This window comes from Eptatretus burgeri, chromosome 11 (genome assembly GCF_056783735.1).
Source record: "Eptatretus burgeri isolate ZD-2024b chromosome 11, Ebu_testis_v1, whole genome shotgun sequence".
In the NCBI taxonomy this organism is placed as follows: Eukaryota; Metazoa; Chordata; class Myxini; order Myxiniformes; family Myxinidae; genus Eptatretus; species Eptatretus burgeri.
Genome location: NC_140971.1, coordinates 7,685,174 through 7,698,245, shown reverse-complemented (window position 1 = coordinate 7,698,245; position 13,072 = coordinate 7,685,174). Strand labels below are relative to the sequence as shown.

General features: G+C 49.3%; 1 long non-coding RNA gene across 1 annotated transcript in view; it reads left to right on the top strand.

Annotated features, from left to right (window-relative positions):
* The window catches only part of LOC147016432 (uncharacterized), a 71,471-nt gene extending 58,661 nt beyond the window's left edge, over positions 1–12,810 (top strand). The window contains exon 3 of the long non-coding RNA XR_015049048.1: positions 11,307–12,810. This is a non-coding gene — a long non-coding RNA (uncharacterized LOC147016432). The remainder of the gene's footprint in view (positions 1–11,306) is intronic.
* Positions 12,811–13,072: the final 262 nt, after the last annotated feature.

The window sequence follows — 13,072 nt, the reverse complement described above, 5'->3', positions numbered from 1 at the left end:
GAGCCTCCTCGGGGGGCGGGCCACAGAGACGCCCCGACACACCCCCCGACATGCCCCCGTCCAATGAGGAGGAAAGTTACCTCAGGACAGACCCCTCCCACCTCATGTGAGGAATGAATAATAGGAGTGGCAACCCGTCCAGGAATGGTGCCCAATAGCCAAGGAAGAAGCCTCGTTGCCTTGTTTGCCATCGTTTTGCCTGCTGGGATCGTCTCGCTTTACCTGCTGGCGTTCTCGTCTTGCCCGCAAGTGCTCATCTCATCTCATCCGTTCTCGTACTGGCTGGCATCTATTGTGTCATTCCCGGTCCCTGGTGCTGCGATGAAGGTGTGGGTGTAAGTCGTCCCCCTCCCCCCCCGAACCAGCTTGTCTTGACCAGACCGCATGAGGCGGAAAGGTGCCTGACCGAACTCTTACCCTCAGCTCGCCTTTCCCTCCCGAGCTGAAGGGTCAAATAAAGGCCAACCGGCCCCATTTCTTTTGGGTGTGTGTGTGTGTGTGTGTGTGTGGCACCAGTCTGTCAAGTAGAAATTGTATCAGTATTGATTGCTCATTGTACATTGCATTATATTCGTGATTAAGTCTGCTCTGTGTCTTCCTCCCTATTATAAATAAATATCTGTTAAATGTTCCAGTTCGTTGTCTGTCGTTTCTACCATTGACCCAGAACGGTGCGGGCTTGAGAAGTAGTAAGGCCGTTTGTGCCGTAAGTTGTCATTGGGACCGGCACGGCTATGGTAACTCCCACTCGGTTACGCCGGACCCGAGTCGGGACATGCGACTCGGTTCGGACAGAGTCGGCCGAGGGTGTGGCTTCCCAGGTAGCTAGACGGCGTGAGTACTTAGGTAAATTGGAATGGACAAGTGGACCCTACCTCATGTCGTCAAAATATTGGCGACCACGGTCCTTTAAGTGACCCGTCAACTCTGGAGTTATCCGGGGTGACGACCTTTTAATTCCAGTGTTCGGTGGGAGACGGCCGGACTGCTCCGTCTGGCGGTCGTCCTTGCCACGGAACCGGGCACCATAACAAATTGGTGTCAGGAGTGCAGATATGGACCCCTCCGCCTCCACAACGAAATTGACAGGACACCAATTACAAAATTGGTGTCAGGAGCGGGTTCGGACCCCTCCGCCTCCATAGAGAAATTCACGGGACACGTATCGGGTGCGTCGAGCAACCCCACCTCCCGTTCCCTCAAAATTAGAGTGCTTAAATTGTTCTCAGACACACCATGGCGGGCCAAGACGGGCTCGTGCAGGTGAGTTCAGACCTAAGTTTAAGGGAATCCATGATCCAGGACAACACCCCCATGCAGGAAGACATTTCCCCACAGCCAAACCCAGAGGTTGTAATGGGCGCGGGAGGGGTGGCGTATAACCCCCCCCCTCCATCAAAGTTCCCCCCCCCCGATTCCTGCCAGTTCCGCACACCATCATGGCGGATTGGCTCCGTCATTTGACATGAGACAAATGTTGAAGGTGTTGATGCAAAAGATGGACACGAATACACAGGATCTGCAAAACAAAATGGATGCGAACACGCGCAATTTACAAGACATGAAGAACGAAATAATATATACCATCAGAGATGGGGAATCCCCTTCCATTGAATGAAAAAGGTCATACATATTCCAGATAATGAGGGAGGTGAATTGGAAACAAGACACCATTTGGTCATCATCTCGAAAAAGTTCCCCAGGGGTGAGGAACGTACGAACCAAAAATAATTGAAATCAGATAAGCGGTTTTCCATTTATTACAAAAAACATTTTTTTTCAAGATGGCCGCCCCAGTCGGCCATCTTGGATCCGGCCACGCCCAAAATCAATAGGGTTCTTCTTTTTAAGGTGGTACATGTGTGACCCAAATTTCAAATCTATATGGCGAACAGTTTATGAGTTATCGCACTCACAGCTATAAATGTTGACGCCCGGACGGACGGACGGACGGATGGACAGCCGGACGAGCTGGGTGACAACAATATCCCCCTTCCGCCACGTGGCGGGGGATAAAAAACGAATACGCAGGATCTGCAACACAAAATGGATGCGAGTGCACAAAACTTTAAAAAAGGAAATAAAAGGAGAGATTCAGAGCATGGGGTTGAACCTGCAGGCAGGCATAAGAGGAATACTGGCGGCACCTCGTGGCAGAACGACCAAGCCAACAGGGAATGCAAAATGTGTCCGGCCCGCGATGGAGACGGGTGAGGTCGGGATGACGAGAGACACCACCATAATTAAGGGGGAAACTGGTGAATTCGGACAGGGGGTGATGGAGAAATTATCAGAGACGGAAAACCAGGAGTCAGAAATAATAAAAGAGACAAAGGAGGGAACAACAGAGATAGAACCCCAGGAATTAAAAGAAATAGAAGAGACACAGGAGATAGAACGGGTAAAATATGAAATACAGGAAATTAAAGAGCATGCACACATAGGATTAATAGGGGACAATGGGGTTGAACTCGTGGAATGTCTCGTGACTCGGTTCGAGCATCAGGTTAATCTCCCTCAGGAACAGAGGGAGATGGTAAGCCCCCTCGAAGCAGATCGCGACCAGATGGGTCCGGTAGAGCCGTACGAGGTTGAGTGGGTGAATGATGCGAACGGGTCCATGCAGAGTTTGGGGGGGCGGTAGAGACCCCAGGACCCCTTTAGTTAACACGAATCCCCGATGTGATTGTCCCGGAGTGCGTGTCAAGGTGTGCGAATGGTGTGTGTCATGGCATGCGTGAGTGCGTGCATGGAAATGGACGGACGGATTCGGATGGGAGATGGGAATGACGAGCCTGGTAGGCCGCAAGGAGTTATTTTGGAAACCGCGTCGGCTCCGCTGAATGCTGCGTACGAGGTCCGTTCCATGTTTTGGGAATGGCCCAGGCGCGCACGACTCCGTGATCGGGAGGCGGCGCGGAAACGTCTCATGTGTGGGACGAAACCGGCATGTGCACGGTTAAAAGGAAGGTTGTTTGAATTTGGGAAGCACGGGTCCCCATGCGAGCGCATGTGCGGGGCATCACGTGCTGCGTGTTCTGTTCGTGGAATGCGCGGAGCAAGTCCCCGGGACCACACGCTCGGGCGGGCCTGCACGGCAAGCTGAGTGAGCGAGTGACGTCACCGGGGATCTTCCAGCGTGGGCTGCGGGTGAGTGGCGCACGTTGGCTCGCATGGCGGACCCCTCAAAAGCGAGCGCTGATTGTGATGCGCAGGGCGATGACAAGGCCTCAATTATTGGCCAACGGAAGGGGACATGCGTGTCGAAAACCGCCACCCTGGCAGAGACGCAAGGTTCGTGGGGCCTTGCCCCGAGTACACGACCCCAGCCAGGATGTGGCAGACATCCTCGCCCGGGCAAAGGAGAATTAGTTGGTGGGAAGGGTTTAGCGTTCGATAGACCGGCCTCATGGGGTTTAGCCTGGTGTTGGCGCAGTGGTTAGGGCAGCGGCTTGGGATCCAAAAGGTCCTGAGTTCAAGCCCCGTTGGGCCACTGAATTAATACACCAGGGGGTTGACTCAGCCTGTCATCCTTCTGAGGTCGGCGAAATGAGTACCAGTGTACTGGGTCGGTGTATACCCCGGTTAAAATAGGTGTACCATATCCCTGTGTCGTCAGAGGCGACCAGGGTTGCGTCAGGAAGGGCATCCAGCGTAAAATATGTGCCAAATCACTATGCGGATCATACGGATGATCCGCTGTGGCGACCCCTAACGGGAGCAGCCGAAAGAAGAAGAAGAAGAAGACCGGCCTCATGGGGCAGGAACAGTTCCTCATGGGGCCCGTGGAACGAGTTAGAGGGAATGTTAGGTTAGATTTAGCAATGGATTTTGGGAGACTTGGACAGACATGGAATGTGTAGTGGGGACGTAATGGGCACGGGCAACCCTCGGAATGGGACCCGGAGCACCAGAAATGCCACGTGGGCATATACGGGGGAGTAGCCAGGAAGAGCACTCCCTGCGTTCATATGGAGTAGGTAGGCTCGGAGACAGCTTCAGCTGCCCGGAGGTGCCGTAGTTTGAGTTCCGCAGATGGGAATCCCTGCCAATTGAGCCACGCTGCCCAGCCACGAAATTGTGCAGGGCACGAGAGAAAATTTGAGGGCCAGGCCCAAATGTATAAGGAACACCAATGCAGGTGACGGGAATCGTAGTTGTTAGAACCAAGCTGTTAACAAGACAGGCGTACAGGCAGCTAGACGGAGTACAGGCAGCAAGACAGGCGTGTTGAAAAGCCCCGGGGATAGTTTAAAGTTTAATAAAGGATAGGACAGATAGGAAATGTGAACCCCTTCGCACCATCCATCCCTTCGCTGCCCGTAGGCCGCTGGACTCACTTTGGGAAGATTGCTGAAATCTGTGGAGGTTGTTCTGAGGCTCCATTGGGCCTCGAGACTGATCCACCTGTCTCTTCCTTATTCCCCTCAAGAAGGACCTTAGGGGTTGGGAGTAGGCAGGTAGGATAGGTTAGCTGAACAAAGAACGTAAGGGGGTTAGGGACAAGCAATTATAAAAAGAAAAAGAAAAAAAAAAGGGGGAAGTCTAAATTTTGTTGTTGCAAACTAAGGGAGTGGGTATGGACAAAGACAGGCAAAGGCGATAGGTTGGGAGGGGGGACAGTAGGGTAGGTCCGAGCCCGTTTTCGGAGCGGCCGGCACCACCGCACTCCCTCCAGAACCTCACGGACCAGACCAGAGGCCGGCCAGCTTCATATGCCGGCCTGTTTGCCATGCCTTCACTTGCCTGCCTTTGCCTTGACCCCATGCCTGCTCGCCCTTGTTGCATTTCCCCTTTGTCAACCATCTCCACCATGTGCGCCAAGACATCCCAGTGTGCTTGCAAAGCCTGCCCTGCAGGCAGCCACACCATTAGGACTGCATTGTGCAGCTCATGCATCGGTTGCATCCAGTCCATTTTCCATTCAAATGAGCCAGGGGCTGCATTGTGCAGCCTGGCTACCACCCTTGTTCTTCTTGCATAACGGCCAGTTCAAATGGCCTGTGGGACGGCGCATGGCCTGCCGTGTTAGGGTGAGTTGCCTCCAGCAGCTGGGGGATGAAAGAAAGAAAGAAAAAACAGGAAGGTTCAGTGACAAAAGAGGGACCTTTTGAGCAGGTCCTGAAGATGTCTGACCTTCGAGCTGCTGTGCACTCACCCACACAAAACTGTTGACTTTGCTGTGCCTCTTTTCCCACAGATAACAGGTCCTGGGCCATGGTTAGTGTAAATAGTTAAGGATGTAGATAATTTTTTAAAAACCCACCTGTGTGTCTGTCTGGTGCCAGCAATTTAGTTAAGTTGTCTGAGTGAGTGTGATAGTTTAGTTACGCAGCGCACTAGGTTATTTATTTTTGGGACACGTATAAAAATGTCACACTCAGGGATCCGTAGGTAAAACGTACTAGGGGAAAAAAACCAACACCTGTATGGCACACGAAAATTTACGACTCGGGACGAGTCTATAGAAAGGGGGGTGGCGTAGTGTTACGAATCTGGAAGCCTGTCTTGAATTAGTCTGTTGGTTCTGATTGCGGCATAGGATAACTGAGGGTTAAATGGGCTTTGGTGAGTATTACAAATGGTTACGTATCCAGTAGTCCTGCTCGGCCAGCTAATTAAGATTGGTTACGTGATTGTCGGCACAATACCCGCTTATACTCGGGCTTTTCGTATGGTAACACGACTATTGGCATGGGATCCTGTGGGAAGTTCTGGGGTGACTCTTGGAGTTATCCGTAGCTGAAGTCCGTTATTTTGGTGTCCTTCGGGAGCTAGAACCATCACAATGTGTATCTATATATATATATATATATATATATATATATATATATATATATATATATATATATATATATATATATATATATATATATATATATATATATATATATATATATATATATGTTGTTGCAGGCCAGGGGTCGGGTGAGAAAACCACTCGGTGGGGAAATCTATCACGGTTCCCACCAGACTCCCTAGAATTGTAGGCCATCGCACACGGATAATTTCATGACGCGGCGGGTCGCTTAACCGACCGTGGGTGCCAACAACTCAACCGCATGACCTAGGGACCTCCCGTCTCCTGGTTAATTGGGTTACCTAATTAATCACGCGATTTAATTACCGGGGAACACGCCCTCGGTATGCCTTGTCCGAACCGGATTGCTCTAACGGATCGGATAACTTTACCGGATCGGATGCAGCCAAGCGACAATGCCAAGGACGTACCGGCGAAAAGGAACGGATCATTGGGAATAAAGTCCCAGCTAAACTAGGATTTGGACCATGCTGGATCAATGAAAGAAACCACACAAATGAGCAGGGAACATTTCTAATAATAATTTATTCACAATGGGCGAGGAAAGGTATGTGGTACGATCAGAATTTATTGGGGTGTGTTGTGTAGAGATAGGGGAGAGAGGAGTGGTTCAGCAAATAAACAAGCAACTTACAAAAGCGGACACAGAGCAGACTTAACGCAAAAATAATAACAATCTTCTGAAGTCTTACTGAAGCAGACAGGCGCCAGGACACACACACGCACATGCACACGCACACACACACACAGACACAGAAAACCCGATGAAGAGAAAGTATTGAAACAGGAAGGGAGAGGAGTTGAGGCTACAATCTCGGTACCTTTGTACTTGATTGCACGACGCACCACCAATACGTTTCAGGGGGGGGGGGATGCTCCGTGGTGCAGTACCTAACAGCTGGCGTGTCGTCTCTGGCTTCAGCAGCGCATGTGGAGACAGTGTTCGTGAAGGAGGGGCTTGAGTGGAGAAGGGGCGGAGTCTAGAGTGCATGGATGGAGTGGTAGGCGGGACCAGGTAGGCGGGTGGGGTCAACATCGTGTGGGTGGAGATGAGGAGGTGGAGTACAAGCAGCAGGAGGCGGAGTACAGGCAGCAGGAGGCGGATCGTGGTGATGTTGAGCAGAGAGACGAGGGCGAGGCGAGAGAGAGAGGCAGAGGGACCGCTCCGACCTTTTATAGGACTTGCAGCGTGGGGCGGGGGGCCACCCCGAAGCAAAGCATCATCACCTGAATCGGGAGCTTCGATTGGCCCCGACCCCTCACGCGGCCCACTAACTTTGGCCGGAAACCGCACCACTTAGTTTCCGGCAAGGTCATCTCAGACAGCGAAAATATTCCACTCTGACCCCACAACATAACACGAATCGCCCACACCGAAATTGGTGCGTGAATTGTCCCGCAAAAACCCCCGGGCCGTGCCCTGGCGACCGGCCTAAGGTCCCGCATGCTCGCTCGGGCGTCCAACCAGCGCTGATCAATGCGCTGCTCCGCACGTGCCAACTTGGCCTGCACTGTACAACATTCCCCTGCTCGATCGCAGCTTCGCTGGCCGTAGAGACGAGAAGACGTTCACCATCCATGGGGAATCCGCTGCTGCCCACGAGGGCCAAAAGTCATTGTTATGGATAAATCCATGCATGTTTCATACAGTATGCGCGGATCCGCCATGGTCCACGTGGTCAGTGCTCGCGTTCGCCCGATTCTGCGAGCGTGTGTGCGGGGCGAACACCGATATGTGTCAGATATTGAGGAAATACGATACAAAGTCACAAGTGGTGCATTCGTGCCCCACTTTGTACGATAACAAAGTCACGAGCGGCGTACGTGTCTGCCTTCGAGCACATTCCATACAGTGATTGTGGTTCGGCCATTATGCACGTGGCCAGCGCTCACGTCCGCACGACTGCTAGCGTGTGCGCGGGGCGAACACCAATATGTATCAAATATTTGGTTGAAAAGGAACGCCCCGCTTTTACTTCGCACACTCGCATCCCGCCTAACGTGGCGTGCAGTCGCCTTTATCGGCCTCCGTACGTATTTCGTGCAGCGTGGGCGTCGTGCTGGCTGCTTCCTGTGTTGTGAAAAAACACCATTCATGCAGCCTCTTAAGACATATTCATTTGTATGCCTTTTTAATGCAACCGGAAATCTTCCCTAGATCATCGGAAGCTCGAGTCGATATTCCCGAACTGCCAAGTGCACTGTATGACTTGCCACACACGTTGGGTTGAGGGCTCGCTTGGGAACAGGGCTCTTTGCTGTTAATGCTCGCACGTCATCGTTTCTTCGTAGCAGCGCCGCACACGCTGGCCTCCGTGAGGACCCATCTCACAGCGAAGGTGCACGTGGCTCAGATTTACCTCAGAAATAATCAGAAAAGAAGAGTAGGGTCAATATTAAGAAAAAATGATGTAAACAAACCTAGCTATGAGATCATCACAACGCACACCCGTTGTCCCGCTTGACAAAAGGGAAGGGACTATCTACACGTATATTAATGGAATAACTGTTTTGGGACCACTATATGTTGTATGCATGCGGTTCCGAGAACCACAACAATATATTTATATATCTGCAGGCCGGGTGAGAAGACCACGAGGGAGGGAAGCTATCTCGAGCTCCCACCAGACTCCCCAGAACCGCAGGCCATCGCACACGGATAATTCCGTGACGCGGCGGGTCGCTAACCGACCGTGAACGCCAATAACTCAACCACATGACCTGGGGTCCTCCACCTATGGGTTAACTGGGTTACCTAATTAATCACGTGACCTAATTACCGGGGGACATGCCCTCGGTACGCTTTGTCAGAACCGGATTACCTTACCGGTTCAGATGCAGCCGAGCGACAGTGCCAAGGACGTACCGGCTAAAAGGAATAGATCGTTGGGAAGAAAGTACTGGCGAGGCTAGGATACGGACCATGCTGGATCAATGAAAGAAAAGACAAAAAGGAGCTGGGAACACTTCTACAAATAATTTATGAACAGGCAGGTGAGGAAAGATATGTGGCACAGTGAATGTAGTTTATTGTTGTGTGTAAGCAGAGGGAGGAAGAAAAGTGTGGTGCGACAATAATATAAGCAACTTACTAAAGCAAACACAGAGTAGACTTATCCCGATATAATTCTTCTACACTCTTAACTGAAGCGAAGACAGGTGTCATGACACAAACACACACACACACACACACACACACACACACACACACACACACACACACACACACACACACACACACACACACACACACGCACACATCCTGATGAAGAAGAGTTAAGAAGAAAAAGGAGAGGAGATGAGGATAACGGTCTCTCAATACGTACCGCGCCACCCAGCACGTTGTGGGGGGATGCTCCGCTGGATGATACCTCCCTGACAGCTAGCGCATCGTCTCCCGCTTCATGGCACTTCATGCAGCTTAGCGTCGATCCAGAGATTGGGGTGCGACCGACAGGCGTGAAGGAAGGACTTTGGGCGGATTCAGAAGCCAGTGGGTGGAGAAAGGCTGAGTCAAAACGTATGGGCGAAATGGCAGGCAGGTGGGTGGGTGGAGCCAGCGACGAGGCGGTGAAGAACGACGGAGTCAGCAGCGAGCTGGTGAAGGAGTGCGGAGTCACCAGGCAAATGGGTGGATTGTCGATCCCAGGCCAGACAGAGAGCAGGACGAGCCGACAGGAACCAGGAGTGATGAACAGGGACGGAAAACCACCAGCAGACGGAGAGCGCACCAACGGCCCCGTGAGCCATCCTTTTATAGACCCTGTTGTGCGGGGTGGGGGCGACGACCCGAAGCGATGTGTCATCACACGAATCGGGCGCTCTGATTGGGCGCTGGCCACCGCACAGCCCAGCCGCCATGACCGGAAGCGGTCTCACTGTACATCCGGCTAGCCATAGCTGAGCTGCGGAATCGTCTCACTCCGAACCCCGTGACACAAATCGCCCTGCACCGAACTCCCAGCAACCGGCGGTCAGCGCCGGTCAATGCGCTACCTGTTCATGTGCCATGCGGCCCGAGCCGTACAGCACGCCTCTGCCTGGCAACAACCTCACTGGGCGGAGAGGCGAGAAGATGTCCATCGTCAGCGGGAGACACCCGCGGCCGTGGTGGTCAGCAAAGACTGACAGTAAGATGCTTTGGTAAACCCATTCGCAGACCCGAACAAGATGTGTGCCATTCGTGCCCTGCTCTGTGTACAATAATAAATTACCCTGGGGCTGCACGTGGGTCCGCCGCCATTGAGCATGCCGTCATTTATCAAAAGTGGTGGTGTGCGCGGTGACAGCCCTGATCTGTGTCAGGAATTGAGGGAAAAGATTGGATATAATTATTAGATAGAGGTTTGGGTTGAAAACAGTATAGATATAAGTTTTAGATGGAAATTTGGGTTGATAATGAACACGCCACGTGCATACTGTACAGCGTTGGCGAAGTTGGTTGTTTTTCCATGGTTGGCCTTCGCGAGGACCAATTCTTACAGTGAAGGGCGCGGCTGCAGTTTTTATCCCCCGCCGCGTGGCGGAAGGGGGATATTGTTGTCACCCGGGTTGTCCATCCGTCCGTCCGGCTGTCCGTCCGTCCGGCTGGCTGGGCATCAACATTTATAGCTGTGAGTGCGATAACTCATAAACTGTTCGCCATATCGATTTGAAATTTGGGTCACACATGTACCACCTGAAAAGGAAGAACCCTATTGATTTTGGGCATGGCCAGATCCAAGATGGCCGACTGGGGCGGCCATCTTGAAAAACATGTTTTTTGTAATAAATGGAAAACCACTTATCTGATTTCAATCCATAAACAATATATTTTTGGTCCAATTTAAACCTTTTGCTGTATAGCTCTAAAGACATGATGACCAAATGGTGTCTTGTTTCAAATTGACCTCCCTCATTATCTGGAATATGTATGACCTTTTTCAATGGTGGGGGATTCCCCCATCTCTGATGGGTATGTTTATAGGTGGCTGTCCGAGTGCAATGCCTGCTTGAATTTATCTCAGGAATAAGAGAAAAAGAAGAGTAGAAATGAAGTCAGAGATATCATCAGACCGAACTATGAGATTCACAACGCACTGTCCCGTTTGACCCATTAGTCAAGAGGGAAGGGACTATCTAAACGTATATTAATGAAATAACTGTCTGGGGACCACTGTATGATGGATGCCATTGCGTTGGAGGGATGCGGTTCCCAGAACTACAGCAACATATATATATATATATGTGTATATATATATATATATATATATATATATATATATATATATATATATATATATATATATATATATATATATATATATATATATATATATATATATATATATATATATATATATATATATATATATATATATATATATATATATATATTATACAGAGACATGACAGAAGTAAATAGACACCTTAGATTTATTCATTTCATCTGTATAACGCAGTTTCACTCAGTGATTTGTATTAATATTCAACTACTTATTTGCAGAAACGAGTTCCTGGGTCTTGCACAACAATTAACTATGCCTCAAACCCAAGGAGCACATGACCTTTGCGATTTTCAGAGGATGAATTGTTGGCCAATCGGAAGGTGGAGTCAGCCAGAGTCAGATAGCTCAGAACCTTGGCATTCCGCTTTCCATGATCAATCGGGTGATTGTGCAATTCACCAGCGAAGGCATTGAATCCACAGCTTCCCATTCTAGTCGACCGGGGCCCTCAGAAAGGTGTCTTCAAGCTGTCAAGTGGTCCATTGAGAAAACTCCCCGTTGCAAGGCAGCAGATGTTGCAGAGGAGGTCCAAGTTAGCTCAATAACTGCCGTGCGATACCTTCATCAACTAGGCTACTATGGGAGAGCAGCTAGGAGAAAATCTCTTCTTAGACCAGCCAACATTCAAAGGAGAAAGAAGTGGGCTGATGAGATGGCCACCAAACCCTTGGAGTTTTGGCAAAATGTCATTTTTTTCAGATAAGGCCCAATTTGCTCAATTTTCTGACAGTGGACGCATATGGTCTGAAGACTTCCCAGTCAAGAGTTCCCTTTGAACTGATTGCAGCCAACTGTCAAACACGGTGGTTTCCAGTGATGGTGCGGGGAACAATCTGGAGCGCTGGTCGGTCAGAGCTTGTGGAGTGTGTTGGTAACATCAACAGAATGACGCACATTTCTATCCTTGAGGATGGACTTCTCCCCATCTTCTCCACTGGTCAGATGGTCATCAACAACACTCTGTTCATGGAAGATGGAGCTCCATGCCACACTGCAAAAAAGACCAAAGAATGGCATGACAGAAATGGTATCAAGCGACTTCCATGGCCAAGTCAGTCTCCTGACATGAATCCATTGAACACCTCTGGGCGATATTGGATCGAGATGTGCGGAAAAAGTCCAGGAAACCAACGTCATGGGCAGAATTGCTAAAGCTTTTGTGGGAAGCCTGGGCAGAAATCCCACAAGAGAAAATTTCAGAACTCATTAGTTCTATGTCTGAAAGAGTAAAAGCATTGAAATCTGCAAATGGCAAATCTACCAAATGCTAGTGTATGTATTAAAATGGATTAAATGTTCTTCAAATGTGAAATAAATATAAATTCTTTAAAAATCATGGTGTCTACGTCTCTGTATGTCGCGACATATATACAGGGTGGGGAATTTATACCTGACACATTTGCAATCTTTCTAGCCAGAAGTAGTCTTGGCATAAGTAATTATTGTATTCTTTGGTTTACAGATAATACTTCAAAGTTTTTAATGATGGAGCAGTTTAAATGCAATGAACATTTTTTTATTTAATTTTTGTTTTAATGCAATGAGCATGCCAATTTCACAAACAAGGTCATCATGACAGATGAGGCACACTTTGATTTGGCAGATTTAACTCCACCAGATTTCTTCCTTTGGGGATTTCTGAAGGGCAAAGTTTATAAGGAACATCCAACATCGATCGATGACTTGAAGGCAAACATCACTGCAACCATCCGCTCTATTGATCAAGAGACATTGCTTGCGGTATTGAACAATATGATGATCTGCTGTCATGAATGCACAAATTCGAATGGGGACTATTTGTCTGATGTAATTTTTAAGAAATAAAGAATCAAAATTGATTTTAAAAACTTGAAGTATGTGCCAATGTATAGAAATTTTATTTTATTTGGTTTTGAAACAAAAAAGTGATAAGGATAATAAAACCGTCAGCGATAAATGCTCCACCGTGTATATGTATGTATATGTATGTATATATATATATATA